Source organism: Triticum urartu, chromosome 3, assembly GCF_003073215.2.
Source record: "Triticum urartu cultivar G1812 chromosome 3, Tu2.1, whole genome shotgun sequence".
Taxonomy (NCBI): domain Eukaryota; kingdom Viridiplantae; phylum Streptophyta; class Magnoliopsida; order Poales; family Poaceae; genus Triticum; species Triticum urartu.
Genome location: NC_053024.1, coordinates 741,086,285 through 741,108,823, shown reverse-complemented (window position 1 = coordinate 741,108,823; position 22,539 = coordinate 741,086,285).

The following is a 22,539-nucleotide window of genomic DNA, read 5'->3' as shown; positions in this document are numbered from 1 at the left end:
CAAAGCCACCGTTCATAATTCTTTCATACTTGTCACTCATGCATAATTGCTTATCCCGGTACACCGCCAGAGGCATTCACATAGAGTCATATTTTGTTCCAAGTATCGAGTTGTAATTGTTGAGTTGTAATAAAAATAAAAGTGTGATGATCATCATTATTAGAGCATTGTCCCAGTGAGGAAAGGATGATGGAGACTATGATTCCCCCACAAGTCAGGATGAGACTCTGGACGAAGAATTAAAAAAAAGAGAAAGAAAAGAGGCCATAAAAAGACAAAAAGGCCCAAATAAAAAATGAGAGAAAAAGAAATAAGGGACAATGTTACTATCCTTTTACCACACTTGTGCTTCAAAGTAGCACCATGATCTTCATAGTAGAGAGTCTCTCATGTTATCACTTTCATATACTAGTGGAAATTTTTCATTATAGAACTTGGCTTGTATATTCCAATGATGGGCTTCCTCAAATTGCCCTAGGTCTTCATGAGCAAGCAAGTTGGATGCACACCCACTTAGTTTCTTTTTGAGCTTTCATATACTTATAGCTCTAGTGCATCCGTTGCATGGAAATCCCTACTCACTCACATTGATATCTATTGATGGGCATCTCCATAGCCCGTTGATACGCCTAGTTGATGTGAGACTATCTTCTCCTTTTTGTCTTCTCCACAACCACCACTCTATTCTACCTATAGTGCTATATCCATGGCTCACGCTCATGTATTGCGTGAAGATTGAAAAAGTTTTGAGAATGTCAAAAGCATGAAACAATTGCTTGGCTTGTCATCGGGATTGTGCATGATTTAAATATTTTGTGTGGTGAAGATAGAGCATAGCCAGACTATATGATTTTGCAGGGATAACTTTCTTTAGCAATGTTATTTTGAGAAGACATAATTGCTTTGCTAGTATGCTTGAAGTATTATTATTTTTATGTCAATATGAACTTTTGTCTGGAATCTTTCGGATCTTAATATTCATACCACAATTAAGAATAATTACATTAAAGTTATGCCACGTAGCACTCCGCATCAAAAATTCTATTTTTATCATTTATCTACTCGAGGACGAGCAGGAATTAAGCCTGGGGATGCTTGATATTTCTCCAACGTATTTATAATTTTTGATTGCTCCATGCTAAATTATCTACTGTTTCGGAAATTATTGGGCTTTATTATCCACTTTTATATTATTTTTGGGACTAACCTATTAACCGGAGGCCCATCGCAGAATTGCTGTTTTTTGCCTTTTTTAGGGTTTCGAAGAAAAGGAATATCAAACGGAGTCCAAACGGAATGAAACCTTCGGGAACGTGATTTTCTCATCGAATACAACTCAGGAGACTTGGACCCTACGTCAAGACACGTAACAGGAGGCCACGAGGTAGGGGGGCGCGCCTACCTCCCCTAGGTGCTCCCTCCACCCTCGTGGGCCCCGTGTTGCTCCAGCGACGTACTTCTTCCTCCTATATATACCCGCGTACCCCCAAACGATCAGATACGGAGCCAAAACCCTAATTCCACCGCCGCAACTTTCTGTATCCATGAGATCCCATCTTGGGGCCTGTTCCGGAGCTCCGCCGGAGGGGGCATAGATCACGAAGGGCTTCTACATCAACACCATAGCCCCTCCGATGAAGTGTGAGTAGTTTACCTCAGACCTACGGGTCCATAGTTATTAGCTAGACGGCTTCTTCTCTCTTTTTGGATCTCAATACATTGTTCTCCCCCTCTCTTGTGGAGAACTATTCGATGTAATCTTCTTTTTGCGGTGTGTTTGTTGAGATCGATGAATTGTGGGTTTATGATCAAGTCTATCTATGAATAATATTTGAATCTTCTCTGAATTCTTTTATGTATGATTGGTTATCTTTGCAAGTCTCTTCGAATTATTAGTTTGGTTTGGCCTTCTAGATTGATCTTTCTTGCAATGGGAGAAGTGCTTAGCTTTGGGTTCAATGTTGCGGTGTCGTTTCCCGGTGACAGTAAGGGCAGCAAGGCACGTATTGTATTGTTGCCATCGAGGATAACGAGATGGGGTTTTCTTCATATTGCATGAGTCTATCCCTCTACATCATGTCATCTTGCTTAAGACGTTACTCTGTTCTTAACTTAATACTCTAGATGCATGCTGGATAACGGTCGATGAGTGGAGTAATAGTAGTAGATGCAGGCAGGAGTCGGTCTACTTGTATCGGACGTGATGCCTATATACATGATCTTACCTAGATATTCTCATGACTATGCTCAATTCTGTCAATTGATCAACAGTAATTTGTTCACCCACTGTAGAATATTTATGCTCTCGAGAGAAGCCTGTTGGGGAACGCAGTAATTTCAAAAAAATTCCTACGCACACGCAAGATCATGGTGATGCATAGCAACGAGAGGGGAGAGTGTTGTCTACGTACCTACGCAGACCGACTGCGGAAGCGTTGACGCAACGTAGAGGAAGTAGTCGTACGTCTTCCCGATCCGACCGATCCAAGCACCGTTACTCCGGCACCTCCGAGTTCTTAGCACACGTACAGCTCGATGACGATCCCCGGGCTCCGATCCAGCAAAGCATCGGGGAGGAGTTCCGTCAGCACGACGGCGTGGTGACGATCTTGATGTTCTACCGTCGCAGGGCTTCGCCTAAGCACTGCTACAATATAATTGAGGTGGAATATGGTGGCAGGGGGCACCGCACACGGCTAAGGAACGATCTCAATGATCAACTTGTGTGTCTAGGGGTGTCCCCTGCCTCCGTATATAAAGGATCCAAGGGGAGGGGCTGGCCGGCCAAGGGGGGCGCGCCAGGAGAGTCCTACTCCCTCTGGGAGTAGGATTCCCCCCCCCCCCCAATCCTAGTTGGAATAGGACTCCTTGAGGGGGGGAAAGAGAGAGAGGGGGGCCGGCCACCTCTCCTAGTCCTAATAGGACTAGGGGAGGGGGGAGGCGCGCGACCACCTTGGGCTGCCCCTTTCTCCTTTCCACTAAAGCCCACTAAGGCCCGTATAGTCTCCCGGGGGGTTCCGGTAACCTCCCGGTACTCCGGTAAAATCCCGATTTCACCCGGAACAATTCCAATATCCAAACATAGGCTTCCAATATATCAATCTTTATGTCTCGACCATTTCGAGACTCCTCGTCATGTCCGTGATCACATCCGGGACTCCGAACTAACTTCGGTACATCAAAATGCATAAACTCATAATAACTGTCATCGTAACGTTAAGCGTGCGGACCCTACGGTTCGAGAACGATGTAGACATGACCGAGACACGTCTCCGGTCAATAACCAATAGCGGGACCTGGATGCCCATATTGGCTCCTACATATTCTACGAAGATCTTTATCGGTCAGACCGCATAACAACATACGTGTAATTGCTACCATCATATTTCAACTTTGCTTTCTCAAGGAACGCATTAAAATTGAACGGAACAACAGCACGAGCCATCTATCTATGATCAACATAAACAAGCAAGATACTATCAGGTACTAAGTTCATGATAAGTTTAAGTTCAATTAATCAAATTATTTAAGAACTCCCACTTAGATAGACATCCCTCTAATCCTCTAAGTGATCACGTGATCCAAATCAACTAAACCATAACCGATCATCACGTGAGATGGAGTAGTTTTCAATGGTGAACATCGTTATGTTGATCATATCTACTATATGATTCACGCTTGACCTTTCGGTCTCTGTGTTCCGAGGCCATATCTGCATATGCTAGGCTCGTCAAGTTTAACCTGAGTATTCTGCGTGTGCAAAACTGGCTTGCACCCGTTGTAGATGGACGTAGAGCTTATCACACCTGATCATCACGTGGTGTCTGGGCACGATGAACTTTGGCAACGGTGCATACTCAGGGAGAACACTTCTTGATAATTTAGTGAGAGATCATCTTATAATGCTATCGTCAATCAAAGCAAGATAAGATGCATAAAAAGATAAACATCACATGCAATCAATATAAGTGATATGATATGGCCATCATCATCTTGTGCTTGTGATCTCCATCTCCTGAGCACCGTCATGATCACCATCGTCACCGGCGCGACACCTTGATCTCCATCGTAGCATCGTTGTCATCTCGCCAATCTTATGCTTCCACGACTATCGCTACCGCTTAGTGATAAAGTAAAGCATTACATCGCGATTGCATTGCATACAATAAAGCGACAACCATATGGCTCCTGCCAGTTGCCGATAACTCGGTTACAAAACATGATCATCTCATACAATAAAATTCAGCATCATGCCTTGACCATATCACATCACAACATGCCCTGCAAAAACAAGTTAGACGTCCTCTACTTTGTTGTTGCAAGTTTTACGTGGCTGCTACGGGCTTAAGCAAGAACCAATCTCACCTACGCATCAAAACCACAACGATAGTTTGTCAAATAGACTCCGTTTTAACCTTCGCAAGGACCGGGCATAGCCACACTTGGTTCAACTAAAGTTGGAGAGACTGTCGCCCGCAAGCCACCTATGTGCAAAGCACGTCGGGAGAACCGGTCTCGCGTAAGCGTACACGTAATGTCGGTCCGGGTCGTCTCGTCCAACAATACCACCGAACCAAAGTATGACATGCTGGTAGGCAGTATGACTTATATCGCCCACAACTCACTTGTGTTCTACTCGTGCATATAACATCAAACCATAAAACCTAGGCTCTGATACCACTGTTGGGGAACGCAGTAATTTCAAAAAATTTCCTATGCACACGCAAGATCATGGTGATGCATAGCAACGAGAGGGGAGAGTGTTGTCTACGTACCTACGCAGACCGACTGCGGAAGCGTTGACGCAACGTAGAGGAAGTAGTCGTACATCTTCCCGATCCGACCGATCCAAGCACCGTTACTCCGGCACCTCCGAGTTCTTAGCACACGTACAGCTCGATGACGATCCCCGGGCTCCGATCCAGCAAAGCGTCGAGGAGGAGTTCCGTCAGCACGACGGCGTGGTGACGATCTTGATGTTCTACCGTCGCAGGGCTTTGCCTAAGCACTTCTACAATATAATCGAGGTGGAATATGGTGGCAGGGGACACCGCACATGGCTAAGGAATGATCTCAATGATCAACTTGTGTGTCTAGGGGTGTCCCCTGCATCCGTATATAAAGGATCCAAGGGGAGGGGCTGGCCGGCCAAGGGGGGCGTGCCAGGAGAGTCCTACTCCCTCTGGGAGTAGGATTCCCCCCCCCCAATCCTAGTTGGAATAGGACTCCTTGAGGGGGGGAAAGAGAGAGAGGGGGGCCAGCCACCTCTCCTAGTCCTAATAGGACTAGGGGAGGGGGGAGGCACGCGGCCACCTTGGGCTGCCCCTTTCTCCTTTCCACTAAAGCCCACTAAGGCCCATATAGTCTCCCGGGGGGTTCCGGTAACCTCCCGGTACTCCGGTAAAATCCCGATTTCACCCGGAACAATTCCGATATCCAAACATAGGCTTCCAATATATCAATCTTTATGTATCGACCATTTCGAGACTCCTCGTCATGTCCGTGATCACATCCGGGACTCCGAACTAACTTCGGTACATCAAAATGCATAAACTCATAATAACTGTCATCGTAACGTTAAGCGTGCGGACCCTACGGTTCGAGAACGATGTAGACATGACCGAGACACGTCTCCGGTCAATAACCAATAGCGGGACCTGGATGCCCATATTGGCTCCTACATATTCTACGAAGATCTTTATCGGTCAGACCGCATAACAACATACGTTGTTCCCTTTGTCGTCGGTATGTTACTTGCCCGAGATTCGATCGTCGGTATCCAATACCTAGTTCAATCTCGTTACCGGCAAGTCTCTTTACTCGTTCCGTAATACATCATCTCGAAACTAACTCATTAGTTGCAATTCTTGCAAGGCTTATGTGATGTGCATTACCGAGAGGACCCAGAGATACCTCTCCGACAATCGGAGTGACAAATCCTAATCTCGAAATACGCCAACCCAGCATCTACCTTTGGAGACACCTGTAGAGCTCCTTTATAATCACCCAGTTACGTTGTGACGTTTGGTAGCACACAAAGTGTTCCTCCGGTAAACGAGAGTTGCATAATCTCATAGTCATAGGAACATGTATAAGTCATGAAGAAAGCAATAGCAACATACTAAACGATCGGATGCTAAGCTAATGAAATGGGTCATGTCAATCAGATCATTCAACTAATTATGTGACCTCGTTAATCAAATAACAACACCTTGTTCATGGTGAGGAAACATAACCATCTTTGATTAACGAGCTAGTCAAGTAGAGGCATACTAGTGACACTATGTTTGTCTATGTATTCACACATGTATTATGTTTCCGATTAATACAATTCTAGCATGAATAATAAACATTTATCATGATATAAGGAAATAAATAATAACTTTATTATTGCCTCTAGGGCATATTTCCTTCAAAGCCACTAGTGAAACCTATTGCCCCCGGGTCTATCTTTATCATATTAATCTCCTACTACTTAGTTATTTCCTTTTGCATTTACTTTGCCTTTATTTTACTTTGCATCTTTATCACAAAAATACCAAAAATATTATCTTATCATATCTATCAGATCTCACTCTCCTACATGGCCTTACAGGGATTGACAACCCCTATTTGTGCTAGTTGCGAGGATTTATTTGTTTTGTGCAGGTACGAGGGACTCGCGCGTAGCCTCCTACTGGATTGATACGTTGGTTCTCAAAAACTGAGGGAAATACTTACGCTACTTTGCTGCATCATCCCTTCCTCTTCGGGGAAAATCAACGCAGTGCTCAAGAGGTAGCACTACTCACTCAATTAATTGAAGTGCTAGATTTAAAAGTCGAAAGTAATCTCCTTACGGTTAATGAGCAAAGCTCCAAGTTCAAAGCTGAGAAAGGCTTACGAGCTCTTCTTAGAGAAGAGGAGCTCAAGTGGGCATTGCGTGCTAAAGTGCGTTGTCCAAGGGGGTGACAATACACAATTCTTCCATATGATTGTGAATGGTAAACATAGGAAGAACAAAATCATACAACTTGAACAGGACGAGGGGACAATTGTGGGGCATGAGAATCTGAAAGCTTATATCTCTAGTTACTATAAAAAAAATTTGGGCATCCGGAAGCAAGCATGGTGGCCCTAGATGAATCTGTTATTGGAGATATCCCCCCGCTCCAGGTAGAGGAGAATGATATTATATCTGCACCGTTCACTGAGAAGGAGGTTCTGGATGCAATCTCACAAATGAAACCAAATAAACCACGGGGACCAGATGGGTTTCCAGCTGAATTCTATAAGAAATGTTGGAATATTATTATGTCTGATCATATGCCTATGTTTCATTATTTCTTTAACGGTCATCTAGAGCTGTTTCATCTTAACTTTGGCATAATTACGTTGTTGCCAAAGAAAGAAGAGGCAGTTCGGATCGAATAATTCAGGCCCATATGTCTTCTTAATGTGAGTTTCAAAATTTTCACAAAGGTGGGTACAAATAGATTGACACAGACTGCTCATTCACTGGTACAACCGATCCAGGCAGCGTTCATGCCCAGGCGACACATACTTGAAGGGGTGGTCGTTTTACATGAAAAGCTACATGAAATTCATTCGAAGAAGCTAGATGGGGTTATCTTCAAAGTGGATTTTGAGAAGGCATATGATAAAGTTAAGTGGCCTTTCCTTCAGCAGGCAATGCGCATGAAAGGATTTAGTGAGGCCTCGCGGAACCAAGTGGGTTCTCAAGTCCAGAAGGGTAGCGTCGGAATCAAGGTTAATGATGATACCGGTCATTACTTTCAGACACACAAGGGTCTGAGACAAGGAGATTCCATGTCTCCTCTCTTGTTTAATATAGTGGCCGATACGTTAGCCATTCTTATTGGCAGAGCCAAGCAACATGGTCAAGTGGAGGGGTTAGTTCCTCATCTGGTCGATGGAGGAGTATCCATCTTACAGTATGCTGACGATACTGTCTTATTCATGGAACATGACATTGCTAAAGCGCGCAATATGAAACTTATATTATGTCTCTTCGAACAATTGTCTGGTTTAAAGATAACTTTCACAAGAGTGAGTTGTTCTGCTTTGGGAAGGCCAAAGATGAGCAAGACATATATAGACAACTGTTCAGGTGTGAATTAGGTTCTTTACCATTTAGTTATTTGGGCATACTGATTCACCACCGTAAGTTATCTAATAAAGAATGTAAGTGTATCGAAGATCGAGTTGAAAAAAAAGCTTAGTTGTTGGAAGGGCAAGCTTATGTCTTATGGAGGTCGGCTAGTGCTGATTAATTCGGTACTGACTAGTATGTCGATGTTCCTATTATCGTTTTTCGAAATTCCGAAAGGGGTACGGAAGCGACTTGGTTTCTTCAGATCTCAGTTCTTCTGGCAGTCAGATGAGGCCAAGAAGAAATACCGTCTCGCGCGATGGGATATCCTTTGCCGAGCAAAAGACCAGGGGGGGTCTCGGTATTGAGAACTTAGAAATTAAGAATAAATGCCTTATGAGCAAATGACTCTATAGGTTAGAGACAGAGCCGGAGGGCATGTGGGCATACATTTTGCGCAATAAGTATTTACAGTCGAAAACGCTCGCCCAGGTTACCATGAGACCAACTGACTCGCCATTCTGGAAAGGGCTTACGAGAACGAAGGACTTGTTCTTTCGTAGGGTCAAATTCTTGGTTGGCAATGGGATGTCAACAAGATTTTGGGAGGATACGTGGTTAGGAGAGACACCCCTGCCCGTACAATATCCCACCCTTTATAGCATTGTGCAATGTAAGGAGGATTACGTAGGCACAGTTTTCCAAACGATTCCCTTGAATATTCAGTTTAGACGTGCGTTAATTGGTGAGCGGTGGAATGTCTGGATGCACTTGGTTCGGAGATTGATAGATGTTCAACTCTCGGACCAGCCGAATTCGACGCAATGCAAATTAGCTAAAAATGGGGGTTTTACAGTCAAATCTTTCTATACGGATTTGATTAATACTGGCCCAATCTCAAGATCGTTGCATATTTGGAAGATTAAAGTTCCCTTGCATATTAAAAATTTTATGTGGTTTGTCCACAAGCAAGTAATACTCACCAAGGACAACATCAAGAGGCGATGGGTAGGTAGTTCACGTTGTTGTTTTTGTGATCATGATGAAACAATACAACATTTATTCCTTGAATGCCCACTCGCCAAATTGCTTTGGAGAACGATTCATATAGCCTTCAACATTCATCCTCCAGTTAACATTGAGTCGTTCTTTGGTACGTGGTTAGCTGGGATTGAACATACTACTGCGGCTCGTATTCGGATTGGAATATGTGAGCTTCTGTGGGCTATATGGAACTGTAGGAATGATTTGATTTTTAACAGACAACACACTTTAACTTTCTTGCTGGCCATCTTCAGAGCTACCGCATGGATCCGTACGTGGTCCTTACTCACTCCTATGGACTCCAGGGAGCCTTTGGTTACTGGGTGCAACCAGTGGGAGATGGTAGCACGGGCTATATTCAACCGGTTCGGATGGTGGTTGCATAACAGGATAGGAGTCTAGGAAGCTTATCCTTCATATTGCCGTTCCGGTGGTGATTGTCAGCATGTATTTCTCTTTTATTCTTTTGCTTCGCTCCGCTTGCGAGTTGTAATACTTTTATGACTTTGTGCTACTTCATGGATTGTTTAATAAAATGGCTGCATGCATCATTATGATGCAGAGGCCGGGGGCACGCCTCCATTTCCAAAAAAGATATTCAAGAGGAAAATTGGGCGGCAGTCTTGGCTTCTTGCTTAACTAGTGTTGTAGTTGGTAAATAAACAGTTGATTTACCAAGAGAGAAATGGTATACTCAACCTTATTAGTATTGTCTATCTGTCTAACCTAACATGAAACATCACCGCTGCCTTGTTGAAACAAGGAAATTTTCTCCCATAGTCCACATGGCTAAGGCCCAAGCCAGGTTTTACTCCTTGGAACATGGGTTTCATGTCGTCCTGACAGGTATGGTAAGCTCTCTAGTCTAAGCACGATGGCAATTCCAGCCATGAGTGACCTTCTGAATAATCCACTCTCTCTTCCTAATAGGGCTGCTCTTCTCCTCCCACAACTAACTAGAGAAGCCAGTCGCACTCTAAAGTTCATTTGACCATCATCTCCATATTTATTGTCCAATGATAGACATTGTGCTAAATATCTAGCACCATGATCTCGTCATATGCATCCATAGGTTGGAGAGATACCTAGTCATGACTTTTTATTAGTTGTCATGGAATTTTATGATGATGCCATCACCATGTGATGTTGAAATACATATGCTACAAAGTTTATCGAGTTAAATGCATAAAGGTCAAATGGTATTGCAACTGGGGCTTTTGTCATTTTTGCTCATAGTCACATATGAAAACTTCTGTGGTGTATACGTAGGCATGTGATACGTCTCCAACGTATCTATAATTTTTTATTGCTCCATGCTATATTATCTACTGTTTTGGACATTATTGGGCTTTATTATCCACTTTTATATTATTTTTGGGACTAACCTATTAACCAGGGGCCCAGCCCAGAATTGCAGTTTTTTGCCTATTTTAGGGTTTCGAAGAAAAGGAATATCAAACGGAGTCCAAACGGAATGAAACCTTCGGGAACGTGATTTTCTCACAAAACAAGACCCAGACGACTTGCACCCTACGTCAAGCAACCAACAGGGAGGCCATCAGGTAGGGGGGCGCGCCTACCCCGAGGCGCGCCCTCCACCCTCGTGGGCCCCCTGTTGCTCCACCGACGTACTTCTTCCTCCTATATATACCTACGTACCCCCAAACGATCAGATACGGAGTCAAAACCCTAATTCCACCGCCGTAACTCTCTGTATCCACAAGATCCCATCTTGGGGCATGTTCCTGAGCTCCGCCGGAGGGGGCATCGATCACGGAGGGCTTCTACATCAACACCACAGCCTCTCCGATGAAGTGTGAGTAGTTTACCTTAGACCTACGGGTCCATATTTATTAGCTAGATGGCTTCTTCTCTCTTTTTGGATCTCAATACAAAGTTCTCCCCCTCTTTTGTGGAGATCTATTCGATGTAATCTTCTTTTTACGGTGTGTTTGTTGAGACCAATGAATTGTGGGTTTATGATCAAGTTTATCTATGAACAATATTTGAATCTCCCTTAATTCTTTTATGTATGATTGGTTATCTTTGCAAGTCTCTTCGAATTATCAGTTTGGTTTGGCCTACTAGATTGATCTTTCTTGCAATGGGAGAAGTTCTTATGAGGGAGTCCTGGATTAGGGGGTCTCCGGACAGCCGGACTATATCCTTTGGCCGAACTATTGGACTATGAAGATACAAGATTGAAGACTTCGTCTCGTGTCCGGATGGGACTCTATTTGGCGTGGAAGGCAAGCTAGGCAATACAGATATGTATATCTGCTCCTTTGTAACCGACCTTGTGTAACCCTAGCTCCCTCTGGTGTCTATATAAACTGGAGGGTTTTAGTCCGTAGGACAACATACAATCATACCATAGGCTAGCTTCTAGGGTTTAGCCTCTCCGATCTCGTGGTAGATCAACTCTTGTAATACTCGTATCATCAAGAATAAATCAAGCAGGATGTAGGGTTTTACCTCCATCAAGAGGGCCCGAACCTGGGTAAAACATCGTGTCCCCTGCATCCTGTTACCATCCGCCTTAGACGCATAGTTCGGGACCCCTACCCGAGATCCGCCGGTTTTGACACCGACATTGGTTCTTTCATTGAGAGTTCCTTTGTGTCGTCGCCGTTAGCCTTGATGGCTCCGACTATCATCGATAGCGATGCAGTCTAGGGTGAGACTTTTCTCCCCGGACAGATCTTTGTTTTCGGCGGCTTTGCACTACGGGCCAACTCGCTTGGCCATCTGGAGCAGATCGAAAGTTACGCCCCTGGCCACCAGGTCAGGTTTGGAAGCTTAAAGTACACGACCGATATCCACGGAGACTTGATATTCGACGGATTCGAGCCCCTGCCTTGTGCGCCACGCGGTCACGATGGGTACGATTTAGCTCTACCATCGGATAGTGTTCAAGAAATCGCACCGGCAGCCGCTCCGACCCTCAATTCAGAGCCAGTTGCGCCATCCATGGACGGGTGGATAGACCTCGCCATGGAGGTCGTATCCTCTACGGTGATCGAGCCAAATATCAACCTTACCCTTCACGAGAGCCGCTCCGAACCGCCTGCGCCCGTTCCTGTCGGATCCGATTGGGCGCCGATCATGGAGTTTACCTCCGTGGATATTTTTCAGCACTCGCCCTTTGGCGACATACTGAACTCATTAAGGTCTCTCTCCTAGTCAGGAGAGTCCTGACCGAACTACGTCCGGCAGGATTGGGATGCGGATGACGAAGAAATTCGCCGCCCACCCACCACCCACTTAGTAACCACTGTCGATGACTTAACTGACATGCTCGACTGCGACTCCGAAGAGATCGACGGTATGTACGACGATGCGGGAGGCGAAGAGGAACCACTGCCCACAGGGCACTGGACAGCCACCTCATCATATGACATATACATGGTGGACACACCCAAAGAAGGCAATGGCGACGGGACAGCGGAGGATGACCCCTCCAAGAAGCAACCCAAGCGTCGGGGTCAGCGGCGCCGCTCTAAGTCCCGCCAAGGCAAAAGCGGTGATACCGGCACCGGAGATAATAGCACTCCGGACAGCGCCGAAGACAACAACAATCCCCTCCAGCATGATTTAGAGCAAGAGGTTGGAGAAGCCAGCCCTCCTGAGAGAGCGGCAGATGGAGAGGCGGAGGATGATAATTATATGCCTGCCTCCGAAGACGAGGCAAGCCTCGACGATGACGAATTCGTCGTGCCAGAGGATCCCGTCGAACAAGAGCGCTACAAGCGCCGGCTTATAGCCACGGCAAATAGCCTTCAGAAAAAGCAGCAGCAGCTTCAAGCTAATCAAGATTTGCTAGCTGACAGATGGACTGAAGTCCTGGCGGCTGAGGAATATAAACTCGAACGCCCCTCCAAGAGTTACCCAAAGTGTAGGTTGCTACCCCGACTAGAGGAGGAAGCACCAAAACCTACATCTCTGGCGTATGACGTGGCTGATCGGCCACCTCGTGGCCACGACAGGGAGGCATTCCAGCCAGAAGCTCAGCCCGCACCCCAACGCCATTCAAATAAAAAGGCATGGGGAAATACGCCAGACCTGCGAGATGTATTGGAGGACAAAGCAAAACACGCAAGATCGATCTACGGATCACGAGGGCGCGCCACTATGCGAGATAATCATCGTCACGCCGGATATAGTAAAAGTAAGTCCGGCCGGGCCGAACACAGCGGGCAAGACTCATTTGAGCTGCGTCACGATATAGCCCAGTACAGAGGCGCCGCACACCCCTTATGCTTCACAGACGAAGTAATGGATCATCAAATCCCAGAGGGTTTCAAACCCGTAAATATAGAATCATACGACGGCACAACAGATCCTGCGGTATGGATCGAGGATTTCCTCCTGCACATCCACATGGCCCACGGAGATGACCTACACGCCATCAAATATCTCCCACTCAAACTCAAAGGACCAGCTCGGCATTGGCTCAACAGCTTGCCAGCAGAGTCCATTGGCTGTTGGGAAGATCTGGAAGCCGCATTCCTCGACAACTTTCAGGGCACTTATGTGCGACCACCAAATGCCGATAACTTGAGCCACACAATTCAGCAGCCAGAGGAATCGGCCAGGCAATTCTGGACACGGTTCCTAACAAAGAGAAATCGAATCGTCGACTGTCCGGATGCAGAGGCCCTAGCAGCTTTCAAGCACAACATCCGCGACGAATGGCTCGCCCGACACCTTGGCCAGGAAAAGCCGAAATCTATGGCAGCCCTCACGACACTCATGACCTGCTTCTGTGCGGGAGAGGACAGCTGGTTGGCTCGCAGCAATAACATATCAAAGAACCATGGTACTTCGGATACCAAGGACGGCAACGGCAGGTCACGTCGCAACAAACATAAGCGCCGCATTAACAGAGACAATACCGAGGATACGGCAGTCAATGCCGCATTCAAAGGCTCTAAACCCGGTCAGCGGAAAAAGCCATTCAAAAGAAGCACTCCGGGCCCGTCCAGTTTGGACCGTATACTCGATCGCTCGTTCCAAATACATGGCACCCCCGACAAGCCAGCCAACCACACCAACAGGGATTGTTGGGTGTTCAAGAAGGCCGGCAAGTTAAATGCCGAAAACAAAGATATGGGGTCACATAGCGATGACGAGGAGGAGCCCTGGCAGCCAAACACCGGAGGACAAAAGAGGTTTCCCCCACAAGTGTGGACGGTGAACATGATATACGCAACCCACATCCCCAAGAGGGAGCGGAAGCGTGCGCTCAGGGACGTATATGCATTGGAGCCAGTCGCCCCAAAGTTCAACCCATGGTCCTCCTGTCCGATCACCTTCGACCGCAGGGACCACCCCACTAGTATCCGTCACGGCAGATTCATCGCATTGGTCCTAGACACAATCATTGACAGATTTCACCTCACTCTAGTCCTTATAGATGGCGGCAGCAGCCTGAACCTGCTTTATCAGGACACAATGCGCAAAATGGGTATAGACCCCTCAAGGATCAAACCCACAAAAACGACCTTTAAAGGCGTCATACCAGGTGTAGAGGCCCATTGCACAGGCACAGTCACACTGGAAGTGGTCTTCGGATCTCCGGATAACTTCTGAAGCAAAGAGTTAATCTTCGACATAGTCCCGTTCCGCAGTGGCTACCATGCACTGCTCGGGCGAACCACATTCACGAGATTCAATGCGGTACCGCATTATGCATATCTCAAGCTCAAGATGCCAGGACCTCGGGGGGTCTTCACAGCCAATGGAAACACATAGCGCTCTCTCCGCGCGGAGGAGCACACTGCGGCCCTCGCAGCAGAAGTGCAAAGCAGCCTCTTAAGGCAATCCACTAGTTCGGCGATTAAGGACCCGGACACCTTCAAGCGCGCCCGGAGTAATCGGCAACAGGACCGCCTGGCACGTTCCGAGCTCGCATAGCAATGCGGCCTCCACCCTGGTCCCAGCCATACGGTGAAGTCCGTGCCACGCGTACATAATCACGCATTAAAAATACCATGGGCACAGGTGGGAAGGAGGGCACAACTACGGCACGCTCCAAGATGCGGCTTAAACCGCACTAGGGGCTTCCCTCTTTGTTATTTTTCTCTTTCAGGACGTTAATCTCTGGAAACTCTGTCCAGCAGCATGATTGCCGAACACATGATGCAGCAACCAAGGAGGCAGAAAGCTACGTCACACCACGGAACTCCCAGGTGGATTACGATAACGAGTGAAATACTTGCTTTAATACCATTCCTCATCTTGCCCTTGGAAGGGACATGTCAAATAGTCCTACTTTTTGCTTATCGCACTACTTGTATCATTCTGCTCTAACGCACCTTTTTGAATAAACAATGCATAGCATTAAGACTAATATTGCATTCTTCCTTTATATATATATATATATATATATATATATATATATGTTCATTCATGACATCTAAGCACCCGTACACTCTGGTACGACCAATACGCAAGGGGCTTAAGTATACCCCATAATACGGCGTGAGAAGTCCGAACACTTTCGACAGTGCGGCACCCCGAACTTATAGCATTATATGCATCAGCTCCGAATCATGTCTTGGGTCAATAGTTGGGTTTGCCCGGCTCCCATGTTTTGGTACCTTACATTCTGCTATATCGGCTAAGGTAGCACTGGGAGAACTACTGTGATTGTGCCCCGGTTCTGCTGGGCTAAGCACCTCAGTAGAGAAAGCTAAAACTGACTATCATGATAAGGCGAGAGACTGGTCGTTGTTCGAGAGGTCTCAAGTCCCTAAAGACTTATGCCGCTTAGAGCGAGGAGTCGGCCATGTCCGGCTTAAGGCGTGTATAGCGCCCCGAATTCGGCCTTCCGAATACTAGGGGCTTTGCCGAAATTTAAAATTATAGAATTCTATGGCTAAGTGAGAGTGATAACGCATTATAGTCCGATTGCCTTGTTCGTTGTGCTGAGCACCTCCCTCGAAGGACCTAAAAATGGGAACAAGAGTGCTCAGGTTTTATCCCAAACACCCCAGCACTCGTGGCGTGCGGGCAGAAGCCGACGACTAGCCATCTCTGAGATTTGATAAACAGCCGAACAGAAGGCAATATTTTAAATTCAAACAAGCGTACCATAGCGCATATGAACAAGTTTTCATAATACAGGATTACACGAGCAAGTTTATTCAAATATTACATCTTTCGCACACTCGTCCGCTACAAGACGGGCACCCTTCAGGACACCCTCATAGTACATCTCGGGGTAGCGATGCTCCTTGCCCTGCGGCGGCCCTTCCTTAACCAGTTTCACAGCATCCATCTTGGCACATTACACCTTCACACGGGCGAAAGCCCGATATGCACCTTCAATGCAGATGGACCGCTTAATGACTTCCAGCCATGAGCAGGCATCCACAAGCCGCCTCACCAGGCCGAAGTAGCTGTTGGGAAGGGCGTCGCCAGGCCACATACGGACTATAAAGCCCTTCATGGCCTGTTCGGCCGCCTTGTGCAGCTCGACCAGTTGCTTCAGCTGGTCGCTAAGAGGCATCGGGTGTTCGGCCCCAGTATACTGAGACCAGAACAGCTTCTCCGTTGAGCTTCCCTCCTCGGCCTGGTAAAACTGTGCGGCATCCGACACGCTGCGGGGCAAATCTGTGAATGCTCCTGGAGAGCTCCGGACTCGGGTAAGTAACAAGTAATTTACTTTCACATGCTTGCTTTTCATATTGAATGCCTTACCCGCCGCTATCTTCTTCATCGCATCAATCTCCTAGAGGGCCTTTTGGGCTTCAGCCTTGGCACTCTTTGCACTCTCAAGGGCCGCGGCAAGCTCGTACTCTCGCGTCTTCAAGTCAAGCTCCAACGCCTCGTGCTTCGTCACGAGAGCATGGAGCTCTTGCTGCACCTCGCCCACCTGTGCCTCTTGTTTTTCCCGCTCGGTGCGCTCCTGGGCCGCTTTGTTTTCGGCCTCGGATAGCGCTTGCTTCAGGGTTGCCATCTCGGTCGTGGCCCCTGGCAAATTAAAGATGATCCTGTCATTTTGCAATCGCATCCTTTTTGTATATATACATATCTATAGACTAGGTATTACTTACCTTTGTTCTCCTCGAGCTGCCTCTTGGCAAAGCCGAGCTCTTTCTTGGACCCGTCGAGGTCCTGCTTCAGTACGGCGACCTCCGCAGTCAGTGCGGCAGAGGTCAGCAGCGAAGCCTGCATACGCATATAGACATACTTATATTAGACTCCTGTAGATATTAGTTGATCCTCTATTCTGCTTTTCTTTTTTGAACACCAAACAGAGCATCAGGGGCTACTGTCTATGTGGTAATATTTTTCCTATATTTCAAATACTTACCTCAAAGCCTGTTAGAAGGCTGACACAGGCTTCAGTCAGTCCGCTCTTGGCGGACTGAACCTTCTGGATCACCGCACTCATAATAGTGCGGTGCTCTTCATCGATGGAAGCGCTGCGAAGCACTCCTAGCAGATTGTCTGGTGCCTCTGGATGGATAGAGTTCACATGCACATGCGTCTTGCCCCTTTTGGAAGGAGGACGCCTGCCTGAGTCCGGAACCACAGAAGGTTCCGGCGCGGTGTTCGGCTGAGGGCCGAACTCGGAGCCCTCGGGAGCCTTACTCCCTCTGCTCCTAGAGTCTGGAAGGTCACCTTGAGGCGCCTCCGGGATTGTCTCCCCTCGAACCCATGCCTCTTGAGACAATACCTCGACATTGTCCGTAGGGCAAGGGGAGGTGGCGGTCGGAAGTGGATCGCTATCCATATCCGACGAGTCCAAGGAGCCGCCCGACGAAGATACGTCGATACGGGCTTGGGGCGGTCTGCATAATCATATTCGGCATTAGGAGAATCAGTGCGACAAAGGTATGCTATGAGTTACTCTGGTATCTAAATACTTATGACTTCGCCAGGGGCTTGGACCTGAGCAGCCACTCGTCTTCGCCTTCGGCAATGGTGGTGGAGTAGTCAGGAAGGAGGGTCCTCCCCTTCTTAGACCCTTCGCCCCCCCCCCTCCGGTTGGGGCGGCCTTCCTTTTCTTGTCTCCCCTGACTGAAGGGGGAGCATCTTCATCTTCCTCCTCGTCTTCGGGGGAGGAGTGTGTCACGGAGTCAACGGACGATGAGTCCGATATCACCTGGCGCCGGGAACTCTTTGGGGTTCCCTTGGCCTTCTTCTTGGTCTTCTCCGGCACCTTGTAAGGAGCCGGAGTCAGCATCTCCGTCAGGAGAGCGTCCGCAGTGCCTTCGGGTAGAGGGGTCGGACAGTCTATCTTCTCCGATGCCCCCACCAGTCATGTCAAAGGCATGGGAGCTCAGACCCCGCGCGTGGTTAAGCTATGGGAAGTAAAAATCCTACCAGATATGCAAAAATTACCGGATTCACAGGGCGCTTCGGCACCCTTGAACAGCACCCTCCAGACGTCCTTGTGTGTCGTGTCGAAGAGCTCGCTCAGAGTTTGGTGCTGGGCCGGGTCGAACTCCCACAAGTTGAAATCCCGTTGTTGACACGGGAGGATCCGGTGGAAGAGCATGACCTGGACTATGTTGGCAAGCTTGAGCTTCTTGCTTGCCATATTCCGGATACATTTCTGGAGTCCGTCCAGCTCCACCGATGAACCCCAGGATAAGCCCTTCTCTTTCTAGGAGGTGAGCCGCGTGGGGATTCCGGATCGAAACTCGGGGGCCACCACCCAGTTGGTGTCGCGCGGCTCGGTGATGTAGAACCACGCCGATTGCCACCCCTTTATGGTCTCCATGAAGGAAGCCTTCAGGCCATATAATATTGGGCATCTTGCCCAGCATGGCTCCGCCGCATTCTGCTTGTTGGCCTCCCACCATCTTCGGCTTGATATTGAAGGTCCTCAGCCACAGGCCGAAGTGGGGCCGGATGCGGAGGAAAGCCTCACACACGACGATGAACGCCGAAATGTTGAGGATGAAGTTTGGGGCTAGATCATGAAAGTCCAGCCCTTAGTAGAACATAAGACCACGGACGAATGGATGGAGGGGAAACCCCAGTCCATGGAGGAAGTGGTGGAGGAAGACTACCCTCTCGTGAGGCTCCGGGGTAGGGACGATCTGCCCCGTAGCAGACAGCCGATGCGCGATATTCGCGGATAAGTATCCGAATCCGTGCAGCTTTTTGATGTGTCCCTCTGTGACAGAGGAAGCCATTCACTTGCCTCCCGCTCCGGACATGTTTGGAGAAGGCTGAGGAGAAGGATGTGGACTTGGGCGTTGGAGGAAGAAGGTGTGGGTAGAAAAAGGATAAACCTTATCCCTTTATAAGGGCGGACGAAACTATGTGCCCCCACTAGCCTGGTAAAACTCGCTTATCCCTCAAGCGTCGTAATTGATGGCACGGTTGGGTTACCCACACCCGTATTGATGAGAATCCCGTAATAAGGGGGACACGATCTCTGCTTTGACAAGACGTGTCAAGAAACTGCCTCGCGTTATGTGCGGGGCCAGTTCAAGAAAAACGGTTTGAATAATCACCGAGCCATGGCATGATGTCATGTTGCCAAAACGTGTCAGCAGATTAGATTTGTGGAAATATTATTCTCTCTACGGTGGTATGTGGAACGTATTTTGCAGGGTCGAACACTATCCTTTTATTCAAACTCTTCTGTGGTGTATCCGGAGGAGGAACTCGCCTTGCAATGCCGAAGACAACACTGCGCGCCGGACTCATCGTCATTGAAGCCTGGTTCAGGGGCTACTGAGGGAGTCCTGGATTAGGGGGGTCTCCGAACAGCCAGACTATATCCTATGGCCGGACTATTGGACTATGAAGATACAAGATTGAAGACTTCGTCTCATGTCCGGATGGGACTCTACTTGGCATGGAAGGCAAGCCAGGCAATACGGATATGTATATCTCCTCCTTTGTAACCGACCTTGTGTAACCCTAGCTCCCTCCGGTGTCTATATAAACCGGAGGGTTTTAGTCCGTAGGACAACATACAATCATACCATAGGCTAGCTTCTAGGGTTTAGCCTCTCCGATCTCGTGGTAGATCAACTCTTGTAATACTCGTATCATCAAGAATAAATCAAGAAGGACGTAGGGTTTTACCTCCATCAAGAGGGCCCGAACCTGGGTAAAATATCGTGTCCCCTGCATCCTGTTACCATCCGCCTTAGACGCACAGTTCGGGACCCCCTACCCGAGATCCACCGGTTTTCACACCGACAACTTAGCTTTAGGTTCAATCTTGCGGTGTCCTTTCCCGGTGACAGTAGGGGCAGCAAGGCACGTATTGTATTGTTGCCATCGAGGATAACAAGATGGGGTTTTCATCATATTGCATGAGTTTATCCCTCTACATCATGTCATCTTGCTTAAGGCGTTACTCTGTTCTTATGAACTTAATACTCTAGATGCATGCTGGATAGCAGTCGATGTGTGGAGTAACAGTAGTAGATGCAGCCACGAGTCGGTCTACTTGTCTCAGACCTGATGGCTATATACATGATCATACCTAGATATTCTCATAACTATGCTCAATTCTGTCAATTGCTCAACAGTAATTCGTTCACCCACCGTAAAATACTTATACTCTCGGGAGAAGCCACTAGTGAAACCTATGGCCCCCGAGTCTATCTTCATCATATTAATCTTCCAATACTTTGTTATTTTCATTGCCTTTTAATTTTACTTTGCATCTTTATCATAAAAATACCAAAAATATTATCTTATCATATCTATCAGATCTCACTCTCGTAAGTGACCGTGTAGGGATTGACAACCCCTTATCACGTTGGTTGCGAGGATTTATTTGTTTTGTGCATGTGCGAGGGACTCGCACGTAGCCTCCTACTGGATTGATACCTTGGTTCTCAAAAACTGAGGGAAATACTTACGCTACTCTGATTCATCACCCTTTCCTCTTCAAGGGAAAACCAACGCAAGTGCTCAAGAGGTAGCAGCATGCATGCCGAGATATACAATGTGGTGTTTGGAAATGGTTAGTTGAAACTACGGTTTAGTAGTTTAGTTTAAAAAAACTCTCAGACATCTCCTCAAACTGTTTTATGTTGGGGTCTTCAGTGGAGTGGCGTTAATAAGGAACAAATCATCCGAGAAGAACATATATAGAACTAGTAGCTAAACACAATATGGTAATTAGCTCAGGAGGCATAGTGTGAACGCCAACTAAACTCGGGTACATACAAACACAGTTAAACTAGGCAACCTAGTAAGCAATGGATTTGATTTCAGGGAACTGTATCAACTCTGTCAACAAGCAATGTCATGTTGCTGCGTGCAGCGACAGTACTGCCTTCCCATGCATCTAAACATGCATGCATGTGAGTCCAGCAATAAGGGTGTCGCCACCCTCCCCAGCCCCCGTGTCGTCCGCTCGGGCGGCGACTAGGGTTTCCTCGTGCCGCCACCCCCATCCGTCCCCCCCTCTCCCTCGCCGCCACCCGAGGAGGTCGCCGGGCAAGCTCGCGTGGCTGCCGGTGACTGTGGCGGCGGGGATCTTGCACTCTGTTTCTCTCGCGGAGGGTAGTGGGCGGCGGGGCGGCGGCCTCGGGTGGCGAGGCATCGGTGTGACGGCTGACGGCCTCCTTTGGTGTTGGTGACCAGGTTCCTCGGCCGCTCGGGCGGCGAGGCCCCTGGTGGTTCGTGGTCGCGGCGGGAGGTCTTCTTCTTGGTCAGATCTGAATGGATGACTCCTCCACCTTTATGGCTCACTCCTCCTCCCCATCCATGGTGTCCGGCAGTCTGATCTGCCGGCGCGCTGGCTGATGAGGTGTTGGTGGCTCCAGTCTGAGTCCGTGGGAAAACCTAGGCCGACTGGTCCAGCCTCGGTGGCGGTGACGCTCAAGAGCGCCGCTTTCCTTCCTTGGAGATGCCGTTGAGGACCCTCCCTGCCCACCCCCTACCTTGCTCCCGAGTGAAAGCTCAAAATCCTCTCAGGATTGGGCGGCGTCGTTGTTGTGCGCGTTGTGCTCTCCATGGAGATGCCGCTTGGGGATGCTGCAGGTTTAGGTGAGTGTTGCCTTGGTGTGGAGGCGTCTGGCAGCTGATTTGTCCTCTCTACAGTGGCTAGCGATGCCATGATTGCAGATCCGGCATCCCCTTTGGTGGTTTCTCTCCGGCGTGGCTGTTAGCTGTGTTGTTGAGTACCCAGCTCTTCTCTGCGGCGCCTGATTTTGCTCTCGTGATGCTCAATGCTGTGGCTTGGCTTGGTGCTGTTTCATCCTCTTCGGTTGCCCAAGGTGGCTTTCCCTCTTTGTTGGGTGTCTGCGGGCGGCGGCGTTGCAGATGGCGTGCTGTGCTTCTCGCTTCGTGCAAGTCAGGCGGCATGTTCTATACGAGTGGCTGCGAAGCCGACTCCCATCCTAGCTCTCGGGTGAGCGTCTCTCTTGCCGACGGTGCGGCGTCCTCGAGCCAGGACGAGAGGGTAGGGC